The 9,634-nt window shown below is 45.8% G+C and overlaps 1 protein-coding gene across 1 annotated transcript in view; it reads right to left on the reverse strand.

The window, feature by feature from the left end:
• The window catches only part of fut8b (fucosyltransferase 8b (alpha (1,6) fucosyltransferase)), a 79,256-nt gene extending 70,128 nt beyond the window's left edge, over nucleotides 1–9,128 (reverse strand). Inside the window, exon 1 of the mRNA XM_061091722.1 lies at nucleotides 9,080–9,128. The gene's annotated coding sequence lies outside the window, so the exon portion shown is untranslated. The remainder of the gene's footprint in view (nucleotides 1–9,079) is intronic.
• Between the last annotated feature and the right edge of the window lie 506 nt (nucleotides 9,129–9,634).

Raw genomic sequence — 9,634 nt, forward strand, 5'->3', positions numbered from 1 at the left:
GCCAGTACTGCCACTCTCACAAATGCTAAAGGAGGACTGAGGGGCATCATCAAGCGCACAGAAGCAGCCAGATGCATGATAGGAAAGTGTTTATGTGGCAAAGTACTAAAGATTTAGTGTTGCAGGGTTGTTGGTACTTTTCCCCTTCTTGAAAATCATGGAGCCTAATGACACATAAAAGAAGAAGCAACTCTACTTCCAAAGTGATAAAAGCCCACACTATCCTCTTGAGTCTCAAAATTGTCTCCCCACATGTAACCAGCTGAACTATAGATAAGCTGTATCTGACACATCTTTCAGAGTAGTGTTGGGCCAATGGACAATAGCTATCACTGTTGGAAGTGCAGAAACACGTAGGTCACTCGCAGTAGTACTGACAGTGGTTTGCAGAGAGCACACAAACCAACAATGGCCAAGTTTGCAACTGTAGGGCAACCACTTTGAGCAGCAAATCTCAAAATGCACTCAACCTCAGCTGTAAAAAATAAGAATTGTTTTGAGTTTGTGACATGACAGGACAGATGACAAAGGCCAGACGGTGACGTGGCAAAAATAATGACAAAAGAATGTTAGTTTTCTAGCACATGTGCAGCTCAAGTAACGTTAACATGATGGTTTCTGTTAACACAGGAATGCACAGCCCTCTTCACTTTTGCAATTATTTATTTCAAATGCAATGTGAAACCAAAAAATCAATCTGCCTAGCCGGAAAGGCCCTAGCGACCAATGAGGTCCGTCTTACCTTGAGAGTAATACAAGTTACTTTTCACTAGACATGCACATTACTTCTATGACCTGCCCTAGCAACCAACAGATACCCTCCATCTGCGCTGTGCAAGGGCTGAACATTTCATATTGATGTCTCAGTATCAAAGGAATTCGATAACTGTAAACGCAAAGCCTGCAACATGAGCATTATAAATTCATTTCGTAGCTCAATCAATAACTGAAACACTGGGGAATGAGAGTTTTCTGGCACGCACAACTCCTTAACTCCACAGCAATACCATTAGGCTGCACAACTGGACATAACTGAGAAGTCCAGTGGGAGATATTTCAACAATCATCCAAGAGGGGAAGCTCCCGGAAATGATTTTAAGTCACATCTTTTAAGTTATTTAACTGATCCACTTTTTGACCACCCTGATTCTCTGCTGATGTCCATTGGGAGAAATGTGAGAAAAAGAACTAAAAAGAATAATCTACCCCCAGCTACTCTTATGCTGCTGAAATCATCAGTATTCACTGCATGAGTTATTCTGCAATTGTTATAATTACTATTTTGTTGTAGCCACTTTCCTTCACCCTTCCTTGTCTAATTCGACTTCAGTTGGTGATTTCTTATATTTCCCCAAGTGCTTTTCAACAACCCCCCCGAGAAAAGTCCTGACAAGCTCCATGAAACAGACTGTTAACTCACCTGCAGGTAAAAGACCTATATGTAGGTCTGAAGATTATATCAGACCTTTTTTATTTTATTCAGTCAAGAGCATTGTGCTCTGATGTCTGAACGAGCTGTCGCTGCATTGCATTCTGGTCATTTGAGGCTACGTACTGGATCAATTGCTGCCACGGCCTGGTTAACAATGCATTTATGACAGTGCAATAATGAGTCATAATCTACAAAGAAAGCGTTTTTGTGTGATTCTGAAATATGAGCTTTAAATTGCCAGATGCAGGAAAATATGACATAACACTCTCTGCAGGAAGTAAGAAAACTATCATAAAGCAATTAAATGGTTCCAGGAACGAACCCCTACTATTATTTCCAAAGTGTCTGAAAGTAGATTTTTTTCCACACAGGGAATATTTATTAACACCTCTTAAAAGGGACTGAGTCAAGGATTTGGTGGATGTTTGCAACTTGGCATTTGGAGGTTTATCTCTATTCTGTACAGTGGGTGTTTGTGTCTGCAGTGCCTGAATGCAGATTTCACTGTATATTCTCAGCGTGGCTGCTGTTTGACTGCTACCCTGCTGTTTTCCCGAGCGCATCGCTGAGCCAGGTGACAGGACTCCTGCAACGGAAATCCAATCAGGCCAATCCTCCACGATCCCTCACAATCCTCTCAGCCGGCGCCCTACACCGCCGACCATCGGTAACACACACTGCACATGCCACACACACTTACAAGGAACTCTTTGATAGATATGGAGATGGACACATGCACATTAACCACCTCACCTCCTGTGCACTTGGCACAGACTTTAGGGGGATTAGTGCAAAGAGAAACACTGATTCTCCTCGAGCTGCGAGCACTACAAACTGTAGCTGACCCTCCATTCTGACCTCTTAATGGAGGTCACAGAAATGAATTTACCCCTTGGGAATCAATAGGGTTACAGCAAAAATACACAAACACCACCCCCACCATTGCAAACAAACCCTTCAGAAAGCAGGAATGGCACCAATGGAATAAATAGACCCCCACCTGTGAGAAAAATAATGCAGGCCTTTCATCGTCGGCCAAGTCCTACTATCCACAGGCCCTGGGGTTGAACCCTCTCTGGACCTGCGAGGGGGTCACACACCGGCCATCCAGTCCTGGACAGTGCTGGATCAGATACCATGGCTAAATGGAGGCCATTCAATAATTCTCATGTGTGTGGGCAGAAGTGGAGGGGCTGCTGGGAATTTGTGCTTCCTGGTTGAAATAGAATATATCCATAAACCCCTATGTACATGCAGGCCTGTCACACAACCCATTCTACCCGAGAGTGGGAAATGCACCCATTCTGTCAGAGGAGCTTTTCTATTCCTATGTGTGTGTCTTTGTGGGCTTGTGCCCTCTGTGGTCTGGCCACAGAATGAATTTGGGTTATTGTCACTGTGATCCTAATGGCCAGCATCTGGCTTTCTGGCTCTCTTTTTTATTTTCTGGGGTGGGGAGAGTGAGGGGTGGGAAAGAGGTGGGTGATCTGGCTGCTTGTGCCTCAAGCTGCGCAGCTGTCCCAATTACTACCTCTCTCTTTTCTCCTAATTTCCCCTCCATATGCCTCTGCCTCTTCTGCACTCCCAATCTCTGTCCCATCCGTCCGTGGATGCAACTATTATGAGTTTGTACTTTCAGGAGAGCCCTTTAGAGACTGAAGTAGGTTTAGATCCTGTTTTTAAGTCAGATGCTGTGGGGTACATAAGACCCAGACAGTGCTGTATCTTGTCAGGCAGCAGAGAATTCTTAGCAGCATCGCTGAATCCCACTAGTCCTCCATCTCTGCTCGGATCCTGGCCTGAGCTGTGGACTCAGAGGGAATGACACGGCTGTTTGATGGGCCATGGGTACAGCGCATCAGGGGATTTTGTGAGTAGGTGGGTGGTTGGTTGGCAGGGAGCATGTGGGCTGATTGTGTCGCACAGTAAGCTGCACACAACTTTTGATGAGCTAAAAATTGTCAGCGTGTCATACCCATGTGAGTTTAGTTCCTTATGGAGAGGAGGCACTAACTTCACTGCATCTTTCTTTCTTCTTGGTTTAGAGCCAGTCATTCACAGAGGCAGTAAAAAAAACTGACTGTGGATATATATATATATATATATATATATAGATACATTCTGTCTGTGTTTTTATTCTAGTTATAGAAATTAATACAAAAGAGGCTAACATAGGAGGCTTTGCAACAAGGGGCAGTTAAATGCCTCCATCTGGAAAATGAGAAAAAATGGAGGGATAGAATTTAAGTGGTGCATGTGGATGGGTACATGCCTATTTCTGGAAGGCTCCAATGAGCCAAGAAGAAATGTTGTAAAACCCTCTTCTCAGCTCAGGCTGCAGCAGCAATAACTCCCCGAGATAGAGCAAAAGCCAGCACATATGAGCAAGTGCACACACACACATCCTCTCTGACGTGAGTGCACTGCCGGTTGATCAGCCTTCCTGCAGGGCCCAACAGAGCTTTGGTTGTACACTCTTTGAGGGGAAGTCCAGGTCAGGATCTTTGACTGGTCACAGCATCACTAAGAGGGATAGGGCACACTCAGAGCTTCCCCTCAACCCAAACACAGCACACATTCAAACTGCCTCCAAATCCACCAAAGATAGCTCTTACACAAATCCAATCTGATGCCACGTGCCTATCGGGCCAAGCTGCTATTGTGCCTGTCTGACTGAATTCCTCTCCAGACCCCCCCCTTATTCCACCCTGTCTTTAGACATTCAGCTGAGTAAGACAGGTAGACAGGCATAGAGACATTTGGACGGACAGACGGCACGGCAGGCCTGTTGGGGCCTTTCCTTTCCCTGCTGCTGGAGAATGCTATCAGCATGGATCAGGCTAGCCTGCTCAAGCTGAGCTCCAGCAGCCTCACTGCCCAGCCCACATTTCTCCATGGAAACCGGCCTGACACTCGCCCTGTGATTGGCTCATACGATCACTAGACAGCCACTCTGTCTTACAATACAGATAGTAATGGTCCTCCGGCAGGATGAGAGTGATGGCACAAAGGCCTTTTTCCTACAGATTACGCCCTTTAGAAAGGCTGCATTCTGCAAGCGTATAGGAACCTAAAGACCACAGGTATGTCGCTGCAAACAACCTGCAGGTGGGCGGCGCTACAGCCCTTACCATAATGTACAAGACATCATTAAGAATCTCCAATCATTGCCATCATTAAGGGTTCATGATTATTTCATATCGCTCCACTGGTGTTTTTAAAGCCTGGAGGGCAGAGAGGAGAGAAAAAAGACACCAAACTCCAGTCTCACATGATAAATGCCAGCAAAATGCCAAAACTGGTTGTAAAGTGATTGTTCAATCAGCCGTCTACAGTAGTCGTTATTCTTTATCTTTTTTCTCTTCACAGACCGACTCTTTCATAGTAAGGCTCAGAAATCAGTGGGTGTCCATGTCCTCATACATGATCAATCTTTTCCTTCCTCAAAGCAGGAACAACAAAAGCAAAAGCTTCTTTTCAATGACTTCTGCTCTATTTATAGAACATTGTCTGGAATTTGAGGAGCAGAAAAACCCTAAACAGAGATAAACAATGGAAACAAAACAATGCTACCAGATGCGCCTGCCCATTTTGGTAGCATTGTTACTGGAACTCGCTACAAGCATTGCCATTCCACGCTTCTTCAGTTCGATGTTCTTTGTGTTTGTAGCAGGAGACCCCAAAACTGGGAACGTGTCTTCAAAATGTGTTTGTTTGTTTCCTCCATAGCTCTATTCAGCCTTCTCTTCTCATCCGTCTGACGTTCTCAGGATATATCTGGGACAACAGGGTGCGAAAGGGGGATGTATACACACACTGTACACTGAGCCAAAACACTGTGATGCTTGAAATTAGAATGGCTTTTCATGCAAACAGAGGCGGGTTGCTGTGCAGGTGACAAGCTGGTATTCCAGACAGAACTGAAATGAAAAACAAATCCAAATGCTATTTTAAATAAAACTCCACTTGGCGGCGGATTGTTGCACGAAACCAAAGAGAGAAAATGCCACGTGACAAATGTGCACAGTGTTAAATACAGATAAAATTACGGAATAAGTCACCGCCCATTTTTGCTTACTGCACTGCATCTAACCTCTATGGCAGAGCAACACTAATATGTTTAATTAACTCATTAGTGAAAAATGAAGACAGGCAGTGGCATGAAGTATGGAAGGTGGAAGCACAAAGGGCAGAGAGAGAGAGAGAGAGAGAGGGGAATGAGAGAAAATAGATCAGCTGAAGTGCAAGAGAGGGGGGGATGGTTCTTCAGTACTTCTCTGGAAAGCAGTCTCCTGTATTATAGATGTGGTATTGTGTGTTACAGCAGGTACATGGGTGCAAATGCAACATTTGTCCAAAACAATCAGCTCACCGAACAGAAACAACACAACCCGAGAGTCCTTCCTGCAACGACCCTTCAGACACGCCATGTGAATTTCAAGGGCGATTTTGAGTGTTATCGCCACCATTGGATTTAAGTGCTTCATCGAAAAATTACGCGCCCACAAATGAACTGCTCTAAAGTTATGATTTGCACTCGGCTGATACAAATGTGTCCACCCATGGTTACGCCTATTGTTTCCAAAGATGACAAAAGCCCGCATCAAGGCAAACTGTGGCCAAAGCGCTTTTACTATATGTAAAATAATTGGCCACTGACGCGCTAAAGCAGTTAATATTCAAACCCGCGTCTGTCTGAAGCAGCACGGGCCCTGCCACTGGAATCCGAGCCTGAGCTCTCCTGCCGGGGCACAGACTGCTGTCGCCGCAATATATATGGCTGTTCACTTATTCATGAATGGATTAGGGCTACTAACTCAGTCAATCCACTTCCAGTTACCAAGGCTGACTTTATTAGATAACATTAATGATGCATTCGTTGTCTATAGGTGTTGAGTTTCCTCCCTTGTCAGCAACTACAATTCAAATGAGAACACAATAGATATTGGCTGCAAGTGGAATCGAAACTTGGGGGATAATTGTGGTGCTGCACGACACCACGAGCGAATCATTTACTGTCGGACAATATGCTGTCAAAGAAAGAAAAATCACCTTGCGCTTCACGGGCTAAAATATCATGTCTTTTAATATCAGCAGCGGACGTTAAGTGATATGAAACCGTTGAGCAAAAAAAAAAAAAAGAGTCATTGTTTATTGATATCACAAATACGCACTTATTTTTCACTGGATCTGTCCTGTTAAAGAAGATTTAACCCGAGACTTCTATCATACTGTTCTGACATACAATGGTTGTAGCTTCAGCTCAGAGACAATGACAATATTACAACCATCTCTATACTTTGCAGAGAGTTTGCAGACTGAGCTGCACGTTTATTTAAATGCCAATTAGTGGCAATTTCTTTGTTTTTCAACACACTATGAATGCACACATCTTCGAATGGGAGCCCCTGCTGGGAACTGAACCTTTCAGCCTCACCAGCACGAAGTCGGCTGCAGCTACACTGAACACAGACCCACAAACGCTGTCTGTGTACTGGTGGTGCCGCCTTCGACTGTACATATTCATCAGGGTTGAAGAGTGTGCAACGGTGTGTATATGAGATGATGCACTTACAAGATACTGCACTTCCTTTCCACTGAATCTGCCCTGTTAAATAAGATTACACAGACACGTGCATGATGCTGTTCCCTCGCTTGCATTGGTTTCAGCTTTACCTCTGAGATCATGACAATATTACCATCATCTATATACTGACAGTTTGCACACTGACAAAACAATGACTTTATCAGACCAGAGCCTTGCCCTTATGAGGCAAAAGATCATTTTTGAGGTCCTGGTTAAGGTCAGATGTAAGATGGGAAGCGGGGTTAGGTTAAGGTCTTGGATCAAGATCAGTAGACCTCTTGGAGACAGAAGCCTAGGTCAGGTTAGGATGAGGTTATAGTGGGTTACAGTTAGATTAAGGGTTAGAGTAAATCTTGAAAACACAACTGCGTGTGTGTGTTTGTTTGGTGTTTTTTTGTCTCTTTAGGACCGTTCAAACATAAACACTGACCTTTTTAGAACCAGTGGCCCTCATGGGGACCAAGGTCTGCTGCTCATGGGACATTTCTGAGGTTTGGGGTATAGGATGTGAATTATGGTTACGTTGAGGTTAGTGTTAGGTTACAGTTGGTTAGAATAATTCATCCTGCGAGGTCATGGAAAGACAACTATGTGTGCGTGTCTGTGTGTTTGTGTGTAGGATAAACAGTGATCTTGTAGGGACCAGTAGACTTCTTGGGGACATAGGCCTAGGTTGAGGTTAAGGTTAGGTTACTGTTAAATTACGGGTTAGAGTAAATTGTTCTCTGCAGTCATTGAGACACAACCATGTGTGTGTGTGTGTGTGTGTGTGTGTGTGTGTGTGTGTGTGTGTGTGTGTGTATATATAATCTTATGCAGCATAAACACTGATCTTGTAGGGACCAGTAGACCTCTTGGGGATCAAAGGTTAGGCTTCGGTGGAGGATAGGTTACAGTTAGATTAAGGATTAGAGTAGATCATGGAAACACAACTATGTGTGTGTGTTCGTTTTGTACCTCTTTAGGACAGCTCTAACATAAACACTGACCTTTTCACAACCAGTAGCCCTCATGGGGACCAAAGTCTGGTCCTCATGGGACATTTCTGAGGTTTGTAGTAGGATGTGAATCATGGTTACGTGGAGGTTAGGGTTAGGCATGAATTTGTCATGGGGTGCAGTCGGGGAACAGGTTCTGGTTCTGGTTGGTCAACAATGAATGGAAGTGAAAGTCCCAACAAGGATAGCTGTATGTGTGTGTGTGTGTGTGAGGATGATGTGAGGGGGGGGGGTGATGGAGGTGAGACCCAGGCCGAGGATCATCACCCATCACCGGGACTTATTACGCATTAACCACACCTCTGGACACCGGGTCCTGCCGGGCACCAGCAGCGGAGCACCGAGGCTGAGACACAGGCAGCTTTGTCCTGCTCGCCTCGCACCAGACACACACACACACAATGCCGGGGGACACACCGGAGGACACGGACACACACACACACACACATCATGTTGTCAAACACCTCCCGTGTGTCATGTGTCTCTGTCTCCATCTGCGTGTGTGTGAGGGGGGGTGGAGGTCATGTCTCTCCCTGTCAGCTCCCAGTCAGCTCCCAGCAACAGACAACAAACGCAGCTAGCTTACAGGCTACATGCTCCTAGCGCCGCTAGCCGTCAATAAAGCTGCCACATTAAACACAACCCGGGGGAGGGAAGAGCCGCCGCTGCCGCCGCCGTCTGCACCGGCGGCTTCCGGCAGAGCTGCCCGGCTCTTCCCGCACTGTGAGCCCGGGGGGTTGTTTTGAAACACTTGCTTTTCCCCTTGGCGGAGGGAGCCAGTGTATGAGGGTGAATGTGCGGGAGGGTGGACCTCCTCCACCGGGGAGAGGTGCAGCGTCACCCCGGTGAGAGGAGCAGCGTCACACCGGGGAGTGGAGCTGAGATAACGGGACCCAACACACGTCCCTCCCTCCCTCCCTCCGCTGCCGCGGCCGCTGCCTGGGCACCGCGGTCCCGGCAGCGACGCAGTCAACAGGCCGGGATGTAGCGGGGGAAGGAGCCGCTGCCTCCTCCGACGTTTCCGCCATGCACGACGGGTTCTTTATATCAGCATCGACTCACCTTGCCGGGGTTCGCAGGGGTCCAGCGGCCGCACAGATCCGCCGCTCCGGGGGTAAAATAGAGGGGGGAAGGCTGCGGCGGAAGCAGACACTGGAGGAGGGGAGCTGGGGCTCTGTGAATCCGGCAGTCGAGGCTGCTCTGTGGGGATCTGCTGCTGGACGGCCGGTGTCAAGGAACAGCACGGAGGGGACACACTGCACTTCCTGTCAGGAGCTTTCAGTGTAATAGGCTGCATTGTCCCTGAGTGGGACGATGACAAATAAGAGTGACAATATAACACCTTATTTGTGTAGAACCTTTTGTACAAGGAATATATGCAAATATAAACATGTTAATACAAATAAAAAAATATGCTGAAACAGATTTTCAGTAACATAAGAACATGTTCAAATGACATTTAAAAGAAAAGGAAAAAACAAGAGACAAATAAATACAATAAAAAAAAAAGAAAAAAAGAAATTGACTGTGCTTTCAGGTTTAACTCCAAGTTAAATTAAAGGTATGAATATAGATATTTGCTTGTATTTTTGGTTGATTTTTATTTAGGTATTTTGA

The sequence above is a fragment of the Limanda limanda genome, chromosome 18, assembly GCF_963576545.1.
Source record: "Limanda limanda chromosome 18, fLimLim1.1, whole genome shotgun sequence".
Classification (NCBI taxonomy): Eukaryota; Metazoa; Chordata; class Actinopteri; order Pleuronectiformes; family Pleuronectidae; genus Limanda; species Limanda limanda.